Below are 18,201 nucleotides of genomic sequence, written 5' to 3'. Positions count from 1 at the left end.
AGAGCCCTACAAGTGTGTTCTGGAGGCATCTAACCAGCCCACGCAACCAGAATTTACTCTTCAAAGCTGAGGGTCAACCTCCCCTGCCCCACCTCCCACTCCCATTTACACCTGGTCTGTGTCTCCAAGAGGAGTTTTGTTTTGTTTTTAATTTTCTTCGGAGGCGCTGCATGGCATGTGGGATTTTAGTTCCCTGACCAGGGATCGAACCCATGCCCCCTACAGTGGAAGCTCAGAGCCCTAACCATTGGACCACCAAGGAATGCCCTATTTATATTTTTAACTTTATTGAAGTATAGTTGATTTACAATGTTGTATTTAACTTCTGCTGTACAACAAAGTGACTCAGTTATATATTTTTTCATATTCTTTTCCATTATGGTTTATTACAGGATATTGAATATAATTCCCTGTGCTATACAGTAGGACCTTGTTGTTTACCCATCCTATACATAATAGTTTGCATCTGCTAATCCCACACTCCCAATCCTTCTCTCCCCCACCCCCCTTCCTAAGAGGATTTTTTAAATTGGCTAATGGGGCCTGGCAGGTGGAAGCCACAGGGAAATTCTGTGGCAAAACATGCTTTGATCACCTGACTGATATTTTTATAATGAGGTCTAGCCGCAAATTCTTTTATCCAGATCAGCTTCTTCCCTGAAAATAATATATTTTAAACTTTTCATTGGAAAAAACTTCACTGTGAAATTACTCTGCTTATAATTGAAGGTATAAAGGCATTAGTCATGTAGTGTTCATTTGCATATGGTCATTCTGAGATAGAAAAATTAAATTTTATCATATATTAGTGATAGAATTTCAGACAACTTTCTACAGAAAAATAGGTTGCAGTTAAATTTCCTAATGAAAGAGTAATTATCCACTGAAAAAAATTGTCGATCTGTGCCACCTCAAAATAAGAGTTGTACTCTTCAATGCATGTTGTATACTAGAACGTTACATTTATAAGAGCACAGAAAACAGTAAATTTTAAATAAACTATATGAAGAGGCTTGTTTTTTATGAATAGTATGTTCTAATGACCTTTCCACAGAAGTAGTAAAGATTTTTACCTCTAGCGAGACTTCAAGTAGCGTGTAAAGAAGATTGAGTGCTTATTCTGACTACATTTCCAGCCCTTTTTTCATGTAATAACAATGTAGAAACTGTTTTCAAATCAAACACCAAAACACAGGACTTTTCTCTGAATTTTGAACATATTTATATTAAAAGACTCAGAAAGCTGGTTTCAGTTTTCTATTTGTTTCTAGATTATAGGAGTAAAGCTGTGTAGTTCATGAGGACTGCAGGAAACCCAATATCACACAGATCAGGGTTTTCCATGGCTGGTCTCTGGGGAAAGCCCCTAGGGGTTAGCTTTCACTCATCCAAGTTCTCCCTCCCTTCAGAAAGAGAGTTTTCATAGGGAATATTTTCTTTCACAAGTGAAAGCACTTCCAATAAAGTGAATAGTGTATCCTGGTCTTTGTATGCATTGTAAGTAGAGGATTTATCAGTCTTGAGCTCCAAGTCTCTAATTTCTTATAAAGAAGTGTAGGAAGAAATGATTTCAGAGGCAGTGTCAAAGAAAGCAATATACCAAACGTTTGGGTCACTAGAATCCCCAAATCAGTTTCTTCTAAAACAAATATTGACAGTCAACCTATTTTAATCCTGCTGGAATATGTTAAACACATAGGCCCTGGTGCCATTCAACAGCCTGGTCCACTCTGGTGAATTTATAGGGTGGTGCACAGCCTCATCCCGACACTGTCCAATCACGGAGATGATCTTCTCATATCCCCTCCTGGAAATGTGTTCCTAGTATTATTCTGAGAAGCTTTGATGTGAGTTTCAGGAGTGCACAAAGAAATCCTTCTGTCTTGTGTCCTTTTCTGAAAAGTATATACAATAGAACTTCTTAGCTTAGATGGACAGAGGGATGGAGGGAGAGAGGGAAAGAGAGGGAGAGAAAGACTGAGAAAATGATAAGAACTCAAGATGTCAAAGAAATGCCCTGCTCCTTGCTGTATGTAATAAAGCAACTGGAAAGCAAATTGAAAAGAAGAAGCAAAGGGACACAGTAGATGAAACTTATATTTGCATAGTTTGTGATTATATAATCACGGCTACCATAAGTCAGTTCCCTAGTCCAATTACAAAGTCATGTCATAGAATTAACCTCTTATGAGTGCCCATAGCCCCAGTTACATTACACTATTGCTGGCTTGTAGGTAGTCATTTCTTGGTTGAGTTTTAGCTTCCTGGGTACAAAATTTGGATGGCACACTGGGGTAAATACAACTGAGTTTGTGATAGCTCATCTGCTCAGAGGGAAAGCCATCAGAGAGTGAGGGTTAAATGTTGACGGCCATTGGTTGGCCTGACTCGGAACTGTGGAGGCCTCTCTGGCCGCTGCTGGGTAGCTGTGCAGTGTCAACAGCTGCATGCCTGAGGTAGCTGCTTCCTTTCTGTGTAGGCTCAGCTAGCAGGGCTGTTGTTTCCTTTAAACAATGGGTTTGATGGGCTTCCTAAATTTTGGGGGGGAAAAGTGAAAATTACAAAAATAAATTCCTACCAGGAAGCGCTCAAGTCTGAAACAAGGTCATCCAAGTGCCAAGTACTTGAGGATAAAAACCAGTGATCACGCTCAGCATTTCCTAATTACTCCTGAAATTGTCCATGGTTTTTAAGTTTACCAAAAGTTTACTTCCCAGGTGCTAACAACTCAGTATTTTAAACCACCCTTCAAACTCCGGTCATTATCTATAGAATTTTAGGAAGACAAATATGAGAATGAGAATTTTTCTTTCAAAAAAATTTAAACCACCTTACATCCAACCTTTCTTCCCAAAGTCTCTCCCCACTGAAGGCTTAATTCTCCACTGCATCTCTCAGAATTTTCTATAGGCTATCACCATACTTTTTGGTTGATATTTTTTAAGCTTCTTGCCTTTCTTAAAATTGTCTTTTAAATCCTCTGTTAATAAATCTTGGGCTTCCCTGGTGGCACAGTGGTTGAGAGTCCGCCTGCTGATGCAGGGCACACGGGTTCGTGCCCCGGTCCGGGAAGATCCCACATACCGCGGAGCAGCTGGGCCCGTGAGCCATGGCCACTGAGCCTGCGCGTCCGGAGCCTGTGCTCCGCAACGGGAGAGGCCACAGCAGTGAGAGGCCTGCGTAAAAAAAAAAAAATCTTCCTCTAGTCTTTTTTCCCCCATGTAGAATAAAGTACATTTATATTTATGTAATTAATATACTCTCTTCAAAATGTACTAGTCATTTTGTGAGGTCTCTGTGGTTAATTCTCTAAAGTATTCCAAAGGCATTTATCCTTGGTGTACAGAGTAAAGGAAAATGACAGAAGAAGCTTCCTCATTAACCCTGCTACAATTCTGGGCAAATGATGTTCAAACTGAGATAGGCTTGGACCTGGGACCTGGGACCCTGTACTGGAGTGCCTCCACCTGGACAAATGTCTCCTGCAGCAACGAATACAAAGAAACTATAAGGGACTAAAAGTAACTGCCTGCATGCACAGTTGGGGCAAATTATGAACAAAGAGATACAAAAAGGCCAAAACCCAACTGACACTTCTGAGGAGCCAGGAACAAAAGCCGGGTACTGCGAATGATCCCTGCTCACAGCACCACCAAGGAGGTAGGCGGACTACCTAAGCCGCCCCTCTGGACCAACCCACCTATCTGTCTCCTCATCCCATTAAGGAACCAGGTGGACCCCCTTCAGGGCGTGAGCAAGGGCACCTGTTCCTTGTTTTCACTCCTTCATGCTACAGCACTGAGTCCCAGTAAAGCCTTGCCTGAATTCCTTGTCTGGCCTCTTATCAATTTCTGTTGACTAATAAGTCCAAGGACCCTTGTCGGTAACAAAACCAAGACTGGGTCTCAGCGATGCTTTTAAATACCATCACTTGTGTCACCAGTGTAGGTGTGCACCAGCCTTTAGATTTTGTACATTTACTTCTAAGAGGCACCTGCATATGCAGGCACCTACCTAGGCGGCCACACAGGAGGATGGCATTCCCAGCGTGGCTTCTTCCATCAGTAATGTTCAGATTCATGGTATCAGCCCCAAGAGGTCAGCTGTTTTCTAAATTCCTCACAATTTTGCCAAACATAGTTCACGATACTTAGTGAAACATTCCAAACTTTTTTATTTTGTTCAGTGCAAAAGATGTTTTTCCACAGTCTAGCTGAATTGGTGAAATTGCCTAAAGCTAGTATTATGTGAGAAGCTATATGATCAGGCCTCTCAAGATGGCTGTACTCTTGCTCTCAGTCCATCCCCTGCTCCATCAATGTCTGCTTCACCTACGCCCAACTCACCTGACTGACCTTCCTACACACTTGCACCAGGCCCCAGCTAGTGATTGTTCTAATCTTTAGATCAGAGTCTCTACACCTGGAGAGCTTATCAAAGGCATGGTGAGGGGCGGGCTCCTCTGCTAGTTTCCCTGGTAACCGATGAGCCAAGCTGACGTCAATTCCGCCTATAACAGGCAAGCTCCCCCCACCCTCTGGGAGCAAAGATGGCTGCTACTTGCGCACACGGTGGCGGGTCCCTCGGGGACGTCGCTTGAGACAGGTAAGCAGCCCCCCTACCCCACCCCAACCCCCGTCCGCTAAACCACTGGTGTCTCTGTCGCTGACTCCAGCTCTCCCTTCTGCCTTGAGTCTGGACAAGTACAGGGCTTGCAGGCCTGTGAGGTGCAGCTCAACAGAAGCCCTGAGGTTATTGATTTAGATGCTTTATCTTTCATTTGTTAGCATCTGGGACAAATCCTGACAACAAATCCATGCAGGTATATTATGCGCGCTTCAAATTTGACAAATTCTGGAAAAGCCTATCTGTCCCCAAAGTGCCGTCTCACATTGTACTGGCTTCTCAGTAGATTTGGGGAACCATAAAGAAGAAAATTTCCTTTTTTCTAGTCAGTGGGGGAAATTTGCAAAACTGCTATCTCATGGATGACATTAGTGCTTTTAGATACATCCTAGACTCCACTTCTATAAAGTACAATTATACTCAAAACCTAGGCCTGTACCTGTATTAGTTTCTTACTGGTGCTTTAACAAGTTGCCACAGACTTAATGGCTTAATACAAAGATATTTATTCTTTACTGTATTCGAGGCCAGAAGTCCAAAATGAGTCTTTACAAGGCTAAAATCAAGATGTTGACTGGGCCGGTTGCTTTTGGAAGAATCTGTTCCTTGTCTCTTCCAGCTTCTGGTGGCTGTCTGCATTCTTTGGCTTGTGGCCACATCTCTCTAATCTCTGCTTCTGTAGTCAAATTTGCCTCCTTTCTTTTATTAAAATGCTGTGATTTCATCTAAGGCCCACCCAGATAATCCAGGATAATCTCCTCAACTCAAGATCCTTAATGTAATTATCTGCAAAGTCCCTTTTGCCATTTAAAGTAACATTGACAGATTCTGAGGAATAGAACAAGGACATCTTCGGGGGTGTTATTCAGCCTACCCCAGTGGTATTCACAAAGCAGGAGGAGGTGAGTTGCACAGTGCAAAGGTGGGGGAAGTTTAAATGCTGTCGTTAAATAACATGGGATTGAATATTTAGCCAGTTGCTAGAGCTGAGACATCTAAGATGATTCTCTTACAAATCTGTCATCTTTACTTAAAACAGCGCTTGGCATATTGTACATATGCAAGAAATATTTATTGAATGAATAAATGAATACAGCTCCACTTGGAGCTTGCAGACAGAAGAAAATGAAAGTATCTGAAGAAAATAACTTAGAATTTTTTCATTACATTAAAATCATGCAAGCAAGTCTGTTTTGAAACTATTTTTAATAAAGGTTTCCATGAAAATGATTAATTCAGTTAAATGGGAAAATACAACAGGTAACAACTGGAGGGGAAACCAGTTGTTTCCATTCCTCACAGACTCATCCAGTAAGGCATATAACTCTAAAGACAGAGAAAGCGGGAACATAGAAAACCACATAGATGGCCTGCCTCTAGCTTCTTCTTTAGGTTTTTCCATCACACTGTACTGCATCTGGTCACTATTATAATGATGAGTGACTAAAGGTATCATTTAAATTTAGACTCATGTTAGTGCAATGACCTGGATGACTTCAGCAATTTCAGGTGGCCCTAAAATGATCTGACTTTGGAACAACAAAATCCTATCTCAGCTAAACCCTGGTTTAAAGCAGTATGAAAACCAGAATCCTCTAATATACTTAACTTGAAAGGAGAAGAATATTTGTTTTCAATGGAAAAGTCCAGTTGTTTGTCAATCATAAAATCCTTCTCTCAGCCCTCCTCTCTAAACAAACTCACCTTCTATTCTCATTAGCACGTGAACTTGTTGCCTAAATGAGACAATTGAGATTTAAAAAAAAAAAAGGTACCTTCTCATCAATTTCATCCTTGGGGAGCAGGAGGAAGATGTCACAAAAAAACACAAAAAAGCCTGTATGAATCTGAAATAAAGCTCTTATTTAAGAGTGAGAATATAGAGATGTTACGGAAACTCCCTGGGAGCAAGTACATGCCTGTACACCCGGCTAACGACATTCTTACACAAATCGGAATTGACGGAATATGTTTTCTGTGCTGAGGCCAGAGCTGGGAATGGTTAGTGCTGAGTGAGTGGCATCTGTTGTCTACCACCAGGAGTAGAAATCTGAACACTTCTGCCAGTACAAGTGGGTTCTGTTTTGAGGACCTGTTAGTGAAACAAAAATACTGATGTTTAAAGGTAGTGGGTTTTTATTTTTCTGTTACATGTTTTCCCTTGGCAAAAATCCAAACAACGCGAGAGTCTTCAAAAAGCATTTCTAAATGATAACAGAGAATGTAAATCTGTACTTTTTGTCGTCCACACTACCTTCGCCACCTGTATATTACTGCTCATAGCCATTGTATTAATGCATTTATCTGTGAGGGCTCTTTATTCCAAGTGGTTGTCTTTCCTTGATGAGTCGTCAAAGCATGAAATAGGAATTTTCTTGCCATGGTACATAATGAGACAGATTCTTCAGGTTCTGCTGTGACCACTTATCAATGTTTAGAGAAATTAGTAGGTACCATTCAATACCAGGAAGAAAATTTTACTATTAGGTGAAAAATCATTCATAGAATTCAAAGGTTGATAGAAAAGGATTTGTATAGCAGTAACCAGGACTAAAAGTTAAGTACTGAATTTCTGTTTCTCAGTAAAGTTAATGAAGAATATGTAAATTGTGGGCTTCCCTGATGGCGCAGTGGTTGAGAGTCTGCCTGCCGATGCAGGGGACACGGGTTCGTGCCCCGGTCCGGGAGGATCCCACATGCGGCGGAGTGGCTGGGCCCGTGAGCCATGGCCACTGAGCCTGCGCGTCCGGAGCCTGTGCTCCGCAACAGGAGAGGCCACAACAGTGAGAGGCCCACGTACCGCTAAAAAAAAAAAAAAAAAAAAAAAAAAAAGTAACTTGCATAAAACGTTATCAACATTTACCATCCACCATTGGTAATTTCATCCACCATGACATCAGTGACCACACTGTGGAAATGGATGAAGACCATCCACATGAGCACAAAGGCTATTTATTCAGAGGTTGCTATATAGCAGGGGAGCCACCATCACTTGCCTTTGGCAGAAACCCAAAGGCAGATAGGAGGGTGGGAAAGTTCTATATTGAAAAATTTTTTTCAGATATGCTTGGATTGGAAACTGTTGACATGGGGAAGGTGGAGGTATGCTAACTAGAAGCAGTATATCCTACACGTTTAGCTTGGGAAGTATATTTGGCTTTCTTTGGATGGTCCTGAGTTGGAAATCGAGGCAAAAATGAGGAAGCTGGCAGCCGTTGACTGAGTCCTGGCAGTTCTGGGCTGATTGCTGCAGAGGTTGTGGGTGAGAGTTCTGTTGTCACATACGGTATGGCCATTGTCTGTTTGTCCATTCAGTCTCTTAACATGAAAACCAGAATATGAAAAAAAAAAAGCCAGAGATTCAAATCTGCTGAAAAGGCATCAGCATGCACTTGAAAAGTTAGTTGTTATTTAAGAACGTCATGCCTGAAGACAATGATTTAACACACGCAGCAACAAAAGGTGCATTTTCACATCACTATGTGAAGCATAACTTTCATTCAGGTCACATGTATCTACTTCTAAATTAGTTTTGCTCATATTGAGTCCAACTTTCTTACATGTACACTAACATGTAGCAATAGCTGTTAGTGTGTTGGCTCCATTAGCAAAAGAATTTTGTATATAATTAAAATAATGTCAATTTTTAAAAATTGAAGTATAGTTGATTTACAATGTTTCAGGTATACGGCAAAGTGAATCAGTTATACATCTATCTATGCATCTATCCTTTTTCAGATTCTTTTCCATTATAGGTTATTACATAGTTCCCTGTGCTATACAGTAGGTCCTTGTTGTTTATTTTATATATAGTAGTTTGTATATGTTAATATCAAACTCCTAATTTATTTCTCCCCCGCCCCCCCTTTCCTCTTTGGTAACCATAAGTTTGTTTTCTATGTCTGTGAGCCTATTTCTGTTTTGTAAATAAGTTCATTTGTATCATATTTTAGATTCCACATATAAGTGATATCATATGGTATTTGTCTTCCTACTTACTTGATTTAGTATGATAATCTCTAGGTCCATCCATGTTGATGCAAATGGCATTATTTCATTCTTTTTTATGGATGAGTAATATTCCATTGTGTGTGTGTGTGCGTGTGTGTGCGTGTGTGTATATCACATCGTCTTTATCCATTCATTTGTCGATGGACACTTAGGTTGTTCCATGCCTTGGCTATTGTAAATAGTGCAAAATAATGACAACTTCATACCAGTGTCATAAGACGCTTCACATAGAAAATCAATTGAAATAATTCCAAAAGTAGTTCAGTTTTTCATCCAACTCGTGTAATTGAAGTAAAGCATTTAGGAGTTAATTATGTCAAAAGTGAAATATCGGGCTTCCCTGGTGGCGCAGTGGTTGAGAGTCCGCCTGCCGATGCAGGGGACACGGGTTCGTGACCCGGTCTGGGAAGATCTCACATGCCGCGGAGCGGCTGGGCCCGTGAGCCATGGCCGCTGAGCCTGCGCATCCGGAGCCTGTGCTCCGCAACGGGCGAGGCCACAACAGTGAGAGGCCCACGTACCGCAAAAAAAAAAAAAAAAAAATCACAGTTTTCCAATGGTTATATTCTACTTTTACTATATACCATCATTTGAATTTTAATATTTTTGAGTAGTACTTTGAAGTACTACTTTGTAAATCATTCTAGGTATCTTGCAATGGTATCAAACATTTTTATAACAAGTTCTCTAAATTTTGGTTTCACTTTGCTCAAAATCAATTGGAAATTGTTAATCTAAATATTCAATGAGTAGACTGCCAAAAACTTCAGCTTTTGAAGTTTTCAGTGAGTTGCAATTATTGAAAAGAAAACTTCCAAACAGGAAGACACTGAATTTTATCCCTTCAAGCACAAGGAAGGAACTGAACAAATAGAATGCTGAGAGCTCAAACAATGTAGATGTAACTTTTAAATTCTCTAACTGAGCTTTGGAGCATCTGGACTTGTAAGAAGAACCTTTACATTTTTTTATCTGAATGGAATGAACGAGAACAACCAATGGTTTTGCAGCATCAAAATCTGGCAAAATTTTCTAAAGAATTATAGAGACCATTTATTGGACACATTTTGTCTTATAAATCCTTTTTGTTGCTTAAGGCAATAGGATGGGTAACAAAGGGACAGTACCTGTGAAAATATTGTGCTGAAATTTTACACATTTCACAACAAAAACAGTGTTATATTTTTTTTTTATTGCGGTATGCGGGCCTCTCACTGCTGTGGCCTCTCCCGTTGTGGAGCACAGGCTCCGGCCGCGCAGGCCCAGCGGCCATGGCTCACGGGCCCAGCCGCTCCGTGGGCACGACCAGGGCACGAATCTGTGTCCCCTGCATCGGCAGGCGGACTCTCAACCACTGCACCACCAGGGAAGCCCCAGTGTTAGATTTTAGAATATCCTCCATTTAGAATTTGCCCCAAATTACCAAGTACCTCAGCAGTTGCAGAGAAAGTAGTTTCTCAATTGAAAATATTATGGTCTATGAGGAAGAAGCAATTGAAGATGTCAACAATCTAAATGTACTTATTGTAAACTGCAACTTCAAAGAATATTGTAGGCAATTTTAAGAAAAAAGAATGAAAAATATTAAGACCATACTAAAAAATACACATTTCAGAAAATGTCTCTCAGTGTGTCCAAATTTCCTTTTTATAAAGAAACCAGCCAGATTGGATTAGATTTAACTTACCTCTTAAAAGGAATTATCTTCAAATACAGTCACATTCTGATATTCTGGGGGTTAGGACTTTAACATATGAATTTAAGGGGGACACCATTCAGCCCCTAACAATATCCAAAGTAGTTGAAATTAGGGTCTCAAAGATATTTGTACACCCATGTTCATAGCAATATTATTCACAATAGCCAAAAGGTGGAAGCAACCTAAGTGCCCATCAGCAGATTAATAGATAAACAAAATGGAGTATGTATGTACCATGGAATATTATTCAGCCTTAAAAAGGAAATACATTCTGATACGTGGTACAGCATGGATGAACCTTGGGAACATTATGCTAAGTGAATTAAAACAGACACAAAAAGACAAATGCTGTCTGATTCTACTTACATAAGTCATCTATACAATTTATAGAAACAGAAAGTACGAGGTTGGTTCCCAGAGGCTGTGGGGAGGGAGGAATGGGGAGTTAGTGTTTTGTTTGTTTTGTTTTGTTTTTAATATCTTTATTGGAGTATAATTGCTTTACAATGGTGTGTTAGTTTCTGCTTTATAACCAAGTGAATCAGCTATACATATACATATATCCCCATATCTCCTCCCTCTTGTGTCTCCCTCCCACCCTCCCTATCCCACCCCTCTAGGTGGCCACAAAGCACGGAGCTGATCTCCCTGTGCTGTGTGGCTGCTTCCCACTAGCTATCTATGGAGTTAGTGTTTAATGGGTACAGAATTTCAGTTTTGCAAGGTGAAAAGATTTCTGGAGATTGGTTGCACAACAATGTGAACTGTATACCTAAAAATGGTTAAGATGGTAAATTTTATGTTGTGTATACTTTAAATTTAAAAATTAGATGTATATACATGTTGAACCATTGTTAATTTCCTTGTTCTGCTAATGTACTATATTTATGTAAGATGTAACCATTTAGGGACACTGAGTGAAAGGTACAGGGGACCTCTCTCTACTATCTTTGCAATTTCCTGTGAACCTATAATTACTTCAAAGCAAAAGGTTTCTTAAAATTATATTCTTGTGTTGAAAAAAAGGTAAGGAAGTTAGAGACTGCCAATTCAATCTCTTGGACTAGGATAACAGAACTTCATGGAGACAGAAATTAAAACGTTTAACCACAGCCTACCCATGGGGGTAACTTTGATCAGAAAGAAGCTTACATGCTGGGACCCAGCAGGACCAAGTAACCCATATAATGACTATTAGAAGTTATTAGCCATCACGGAAAGCTGAATTAACAAGCTTTCTCTTTGGCATCGAGTCTTTGGTAATGATGGCCTCCTATTGAGCAAAGTTCCAAACAATATTCCCCTGCTTGTCAAATGCCTAATTTGCCCAACCGTAAACCATAAAACATAGCTCAGATTCTCTCCATGCATATCACCCGGTATCACGCTGTGAGGGCATAACTGGTAGTATTGCCTCTGGCCAAGGCCAGATTGCATCAGCAGGCTTTTCCCTCCAAATTCAGACAGAAGATTTACACTTCCCTTGGGAAAAAGTTAGTCTCCTCACCCTCAAACTGGAATCTAAAAACATCTAAAATTTATGGCTGCAGTGTGTCTCAACTACCAACTCTCTTTTTTCCTTTTAAAAAAAAAAAATTTTTTTTAAATCCCCTACCCGTATCTTGCCCTTCCCCCCTTCCCTCTACCCACTGGTAACTACTAGTTTGTTCTCTATATCTGTGAGTCTGCTTTTTTTTTGTTATAGTCACTAGTTTTTTGTATTTTTTAGATTATACATGTAAGTGATATCATACAGTATTTGTCTTTCTCTGTCTGACTTATTTCACTTAGCATAATGCCCTCCAATGTTCTAATTGACATTTTGTTAAATTTTGTTTTCTTTTTTTGGAAGAAAAATTAAGTCTTATTTATTTTTAAAACCAAATCACCAGGAAAATATATCACAGTCTTGAAGCAGCAAACAGACAGGCTATATTATCGAGTAATAAGTTGGTAAAAACACAAGGTCCTTAATAAAACGATAAGGTGCCAGAACTGGGGCAGGAACAATGCATGTTGCAAAAGTGGTATTTGGTAACGTAGGGCTGTCCCATTTTTTGCTCTAAAGGAGTCACAGCTTGCCCCTGAGTTGCTGACTTTTTCTCCTTTGACCTTTGTGTTGCCAAGGGATTGTTTCAACAGAGCTCTGTTATTACAGGGGGCAAAGTAAGCAATACTGAGTTTAGGCTTTCATTCTACTTGTTTTATGAAAACCAGATTTTTCCAAAGCCAGTACTTCATAACTCTTAATTAAGCAGCTAACAATTCCTCTTTTGCTGTTCATTTCTAATACTGGCATATAGCACAATCACAATCCCCTTTCCTTCAAGGGTGAGTGTCACTGCAAGATTGTCTTGTCACTCAGCTGACTCTGCTGCAGACAGCCTCAGGGCTCATGATGGCTGCCAGTTAGAGGGAAGGTGTGCTTCCCCTACCGGTATGATAGCACTTCTTATATATTCGCAGGGTCTCCAGGCTGAAAGATGTCATGTGTGAGAATTTTAAGAAATGTGCATCCACATTTTGACGGCAGAAATGAATATCCGCAAGGACCCTTTCAAAATTTTTATCCAAACTACCTCTCCCAACTCTACATCTTAAAAGTAATTTCATGCCCTTGTATGTAAAACAAAACCAAGCAAAACAAATCCCCAGAAGCCCCCTTTCCCCTTCTAAATTAGTGACCTCATGGATTTTGTTTCCAGTTTGTGGAAAATGTTGTAGTGATCCTTCTGGTAAACAGGAGATTGGCAATAAATAGAAACACCTCTCCTCACATTCCACCAGCTCATAAGCAGGTCAGGTGAACCTGCCAGCCTGCTGGTATCTGTGTACTAAGAGAATCTGGTACCTTGGAGGGCTCTGGTTTGGTACAAGGGAGGCTCCCTGTTGCCAGGAAAAGCACTTGAAATTCAGGCTCATGAAATTCACATGAAATTCACATGAAATTCACATGAAATTCAGGCTCACAAAAACTCTCCTGTGCTATCTCTGACCCAAATTTTAGCACCAGGTTTTTCCACTTTCTAGGATTCAAACACAAAGGAACCAGTGTCCAGAGGCAAGTGACATAGGCCTTAAACTTGCTGCCATTCTTAATTTCCTCATTCATAAACTTTCCTTAGAAAACCCAAATCCCCATTCCTCTTTTTAAATACATTCCTGCCTTCAGCCCCGATGGCCAATAGCAGACATCTATTTCCCAATGGTTGAGAGAGACTCCTTCATCTTCTTGGTCATGACTGGGATGAGGTTCATGTGTTCATCCACACACTTGGTCACGCAACTCTCCAGCTGCCGCTTCACCTGAAGCTCTTTACGCCCCGCATCTACTGAATCTTTGGCTTTGTCGTTGCAATGCATAGTGCACCATTCCAGGCAGTCCTGGAACTTCTGCAACTCGCTGGTCACCAGGGCCTGGCGTTGAGCCAGAGGTGCATGGCAGCGCTCAATGCACTGGCGCACTTGCTGCATGGTGGCTTGGCTGTCCTCACAACAGCCGGTGATGCACCGGAACATGAGGCCCTGCATCTTCCAATGTTCTCTCTCTCCATCCTTTTCACCATAGAGTTCACTGCCTCCTGCACTCGGAGCTGCTGCAGCTCCGCCATGACAACCCCACCCTGCTACCTGCAGCGCCGGTGCCCACGTGGACTCCCCTTGTTAAGTGTTTTGAGTTTGTTTTTGTAGGGTTTTTTTTTTTTTGCTGTCTTTTGTTCTCTTTCTTTAAATAAACAAATTGTTTATTTAATAAATATATTAAATAAGTAAATAATACATAAGATTTCAGGCTTCAAAGAGTTGATAATGTTATGGACTGTTACAAGATGGGCAGTTTGAAAATAGTGATATTTAGACCGGTAGGTATACTGGTTTGTCCAGTGGAATATGTATTTTCTGATCTGGTTAATCAGTATTATGTGATATTATTGCTACCCAGTGCATCGTAGTCCATTTCTATTAAGACCACCACCACCATGTGTGACACAAGTGAAGAAAGTTGCATGAATTAAATTCTATGTCTTTTAATTCTGAGCCAAATTCTACGCCTTGAATCCTGAATCAAAGTCTAGAACTTTAAGAGACTTGGATTTATTAGAAGAGTGTGGTGAGAGAAGGGCTTCCTCCCTTTTTTATTTTAACCTTTCTTCTTTTGTTCTCTTCTCTTGTGATTTGATGACTATCTTAATGTTAAGTCTGGATTAATTTTGTGTGTGTGTGTGTATCTACGACAGGTTTTTGGTCTGTGCTTACCATGAGGTTTTTATATAGCAATCTGTATATACATGATTGTTTTAAGTTGCTGATCTCTTAATTTCAAATGCATTTTTAAACTCTGCATTTGTACTCTCCTCCCCTCTTGATTACTGTTTTTTTATATTGTATTTTACATTTGTTTTGTGTATCTCTTAACTGCTTATTTGTGGATATAGGTGATTTTAATACTTTTAACTTTCCTGCTAACTTTGTGTGTGAGCTCACCTCTACTGGTGAGTTTTTCATTTTGTTTCTAGTTGTGGCCTTTTCTTTTTCACCTAGAGAAATTCCTTTACCATTTGTTGTAAAACTGGTTTGGTGGTGCTAAACTCTTTTAGCTTTTGTGTGTCTGTAAAGCTTTTGATTTCTCCATCAAATCTGAATGAGAACCCTGCTGGGTAGAGTATTCTTCTTGTAGGCTTTCCCTTTTATCACTTTAACTATATCATGCCACTCCCTTCTGGCCTGCAGATTTTCTGTTGAAAAATCAGCTGATACAGCCTGTGGGTGTTCCCTTGTATGTTATTTGTTGCTTTTCCCTCTCACTGCTTTTAATATTCTCTCTTTATCTTTAATTTTTGTAATTTTAATTACAGTGTGTCTTGGTGTGTTCCTCATTGGGTACAGAGGTACAGTCCCACACTGTATGGGACTCTGCACTTCCTGGACTTTGGGTGACTTTTTTCTTTCCCAGGTTAGGGAAGTTTTCAGCTATTATATTTTCAAATATGTTCTCAGAACGTTTCTCTCTCTCTTCATCTTCTGGGGCCCCAATAATGCAAATATTAGTGCACTTGATGTTGTCCCAGAGGTCTCTTAAACTGTCCTCATTTCTTTTCATTCTTTTTTCTGTTCAGCGGCAGTGGTTTCCACTACTCTGTCTTCCAGCTCCCTGATCCATTCCTCTGTATCATTTAGTCTACTGTTGATTCCTTCTAGTGTATTTTTCATTTCAGTTATTGTATTCTTCGTCTCTGTTTGGTTGTGCTTTATATTTTCTAACTCTTTGTTAAAAACTTCTAACTTCTTGCTCTGTGCATCCATTCTTCTCCCGAGTTCTCTCATCACCTTTACTCTGGACTCTTTCTCTGGTAGATTGCCCATCTCCACTTGGCTTAGTTCTTTTTCTGGGGTTTTATGTTGTTCCTTCATCTTGAACATGTTCCTCTGTTGCCTCATTTTTTCTAAATTGCTGTTTGTATTTTTATGTATGTGGTAAGTTAGTTTCTTTACCTTGGAGAAGGGGCCCTCTGTAGGAGAGGTCCTATGCATCCCAGCAGTGCTCTCCCCTCTCATCACCCAGGCTCTAGGGATTACCCCTAAGAGGGCTTCATGGGTCCTTCTGTTGTAGTGGGCTGACTATGTGTGTGGTCTGGTAGGTTTGGTTGGCCCCTAACCCTGTTAATTGTCAGGCCCTGCCTTGTGCAGATGCTGCTGGTTAGGGGGGCCTTGTCATGAGGCAGCTGGTTGTGGAATCCTGGGGGGCCCTGGGGCTAGTGCTGGCTCACTGGTGGGCAGAGTCAGGGTCCAGAACACTCCAGAGCTGTTGCCCCCGCCATTGGCAGGTGAAGCCAGGTCCTGGGGTTAGTGCTGGACACTGGCACGCAGAGCCGGGTCCTAGAGCTGGCTTCAGCACCCAGGGATCCCATAGCTGCTGTCAGATTTCTGGTGGGGAGGTGTTGGTTCCTCCCACCAACACCTTGTTGGTCGGGTATGAGGTCCAGGGTGTCCTGAAGCTTGTATTGGCCTGCTAGTGGGCAGGGCCAGGGCCCAGGTGGTCCCAAGTAGGATCTGGCCTACTGTGGGCAGGCTGAGTCCACAGTCTGTGGGATTGTAGTCTTCTTGGGTCTAGTGTCTGCCGCCTGGTGGTTGAAGCTGGTCTAGAGGTTAGTGTAGGCTTCCTGGAGGGCAGGGCTGGCGCCTGTCCACTGGTGGGTGGAGCTGGGTCTTGGCCCTCTTGTGGGCAGGGCCGTGTCTAGGGGCATGTCTAGAGGTACCTACAGCCTGTTGGGTGAGGCAAGGTCTTGGCGCTAATGAGCTAGAGGGAGGATCTGAAGATGGCGGCCGCCAGCATCAGTGTTACACAGTAGAATGTGTAACACAGCCAAATATGGCTGCTGCCAGTGTCTGTGTCCCCCAGGGTGAGCCACAGCCACCCCCATCCCCTCACTCCCACCCCCCACCACTACCCCTCCAATCCCCCAGCCCCACCCCAGCCCACCTCTCTGGGAGACTTTCCAAGACCAGCAGGTAGGTCTGCCCCAGGCTCCTAGCAAATTATTGCTTTGCCCTGGATCTGTGAGATCTTGTGTGTACCCTTTAAGAGGTTAGTCTCTCTTTCCCCCAGTCCTATGGGGCTCCAAAAATTAAGCCCCACTGGCCTTCAAAGCCAAATGCTCTGGGGGCTCATCTTCCTGGTGCAGGATCCCTGGGCTGGGGAGCCGGGCATGGGGCTCAGAACTCTCACTCCTATGGGAGAACCTCTGTAGTATAATTATTCTCCAGTTTGTGGGTTGCCCAGGGGTATGGGACTTGATTATATCATGAGTCCACCTCTGCTACCCAACTTGTTTTGGTTCCTTCTTTTTTGTCTTTAGTTGTAGAAGATCTTTCCGCTTTTAAGGACACCTGTGTTTACATTGGGCCCATCTGGATAATCCGGGATATTGTCCTATTTTATTTTATTATTATTTTAAAAATTTATTTATTTTTGGCTGTGTTGAGTCTTTGTTGCTGCACACGGGCTTTCTCTAGTTGTGGTGAGCAGGGGCTACTCTTCATTGCAGCGTGTGGGCTTCTTATTGCGGTGGCTTCTCTTGTTGCAGAGCATGGGCCCTAGGCACGCGGACTTCAGTAGTTGTGGCACGTGGGCTCAGTAGCTGTGGCTCGCAGGCTCAGTAGTTGTGGCACATGGGCTTAGTTGCTCCACGGCATGTGGGATCTTCCCGGACCAGGGCTTGAACCTGTGTCCCCTGCATTGGGAGGCGGATTCTTAACCAATGCATCACCAGGGAAGCCCTATTGTCCTATTTTAAAGTCAGCTGATTAGCAACCTTAATTCCCTTTTGCCATGTAACCTAACATATTCACAGGGTCAGGCCTGTGCACATCTTTGAGGGGCCATTATTCTACCTACCACAGACAAGTTTAAAGATTGTTGAATAAATTAATGCTAGACAGAAAAGTGGGCCTTAGGAATTCACTTTTTCATTCTACCAGTATTTATTGAGTGCTTACAAATTATCAGGAACTGTTCCAGGTGCTGCCATTAAATTAGAAAGCAAGGTGGACTGGTCTTTGTCTTCACTGAGTTCACAGTATAGTGTCCATACAGTTATAATATATTTTTTAAAAACTCCTGTTAAAATGAAACAATACAGCAACATAATTAACTTTTACTGAAAATCTTTAGCCCCACTGGATTCATAAGAGAAATTGTCTATAACTGTCTTTTCTTATACTTACACTGTCTTTTCTAAGTATAGAAAAGACAGTTTTCTAACTGTCTTATACTAAACTGTCTTTTCTTTTCCTTATCTGGTTCAATTTCAAGGTTATATAATAGTAGTTGCTACAAAATCGTTTTCATTCCATCTATTTTTTGGAAC

At 41.4% G+C, this 18,201-nt stretch overlaps 1 pseudogene; it reads right to left on the bottom strand.

Moving 5' to 3' along the window:
* Positions 1-13,531: 13,531 nt before the first annotated feature.
* On the bottom strand, positions 13,532-13,947 carry LOC132428101 (protein FAM136A pseudogene; annotated as a pseudogene).
* Positions 13,948-18,201: the final 4,254 nt, after the last annotated feature.

The sequence above is a fragment of the Delphinus delphis genome, chromosome 7, assembly GCF_949987515.2.
Source record: "Delphinus delphis chromosome 7, mDelDel1.2, whole genome shotgun sequence".
Classification (NCBI taxonomy): Eukaryota; Metazoa; Chordata; class Mammalia; order Artiodactyla; family Delphinidae; genus Delphinus; species Delphinus delphis.
This window is presented reverse-complemented; position numbering and strand designations above follow the sequence as displayed.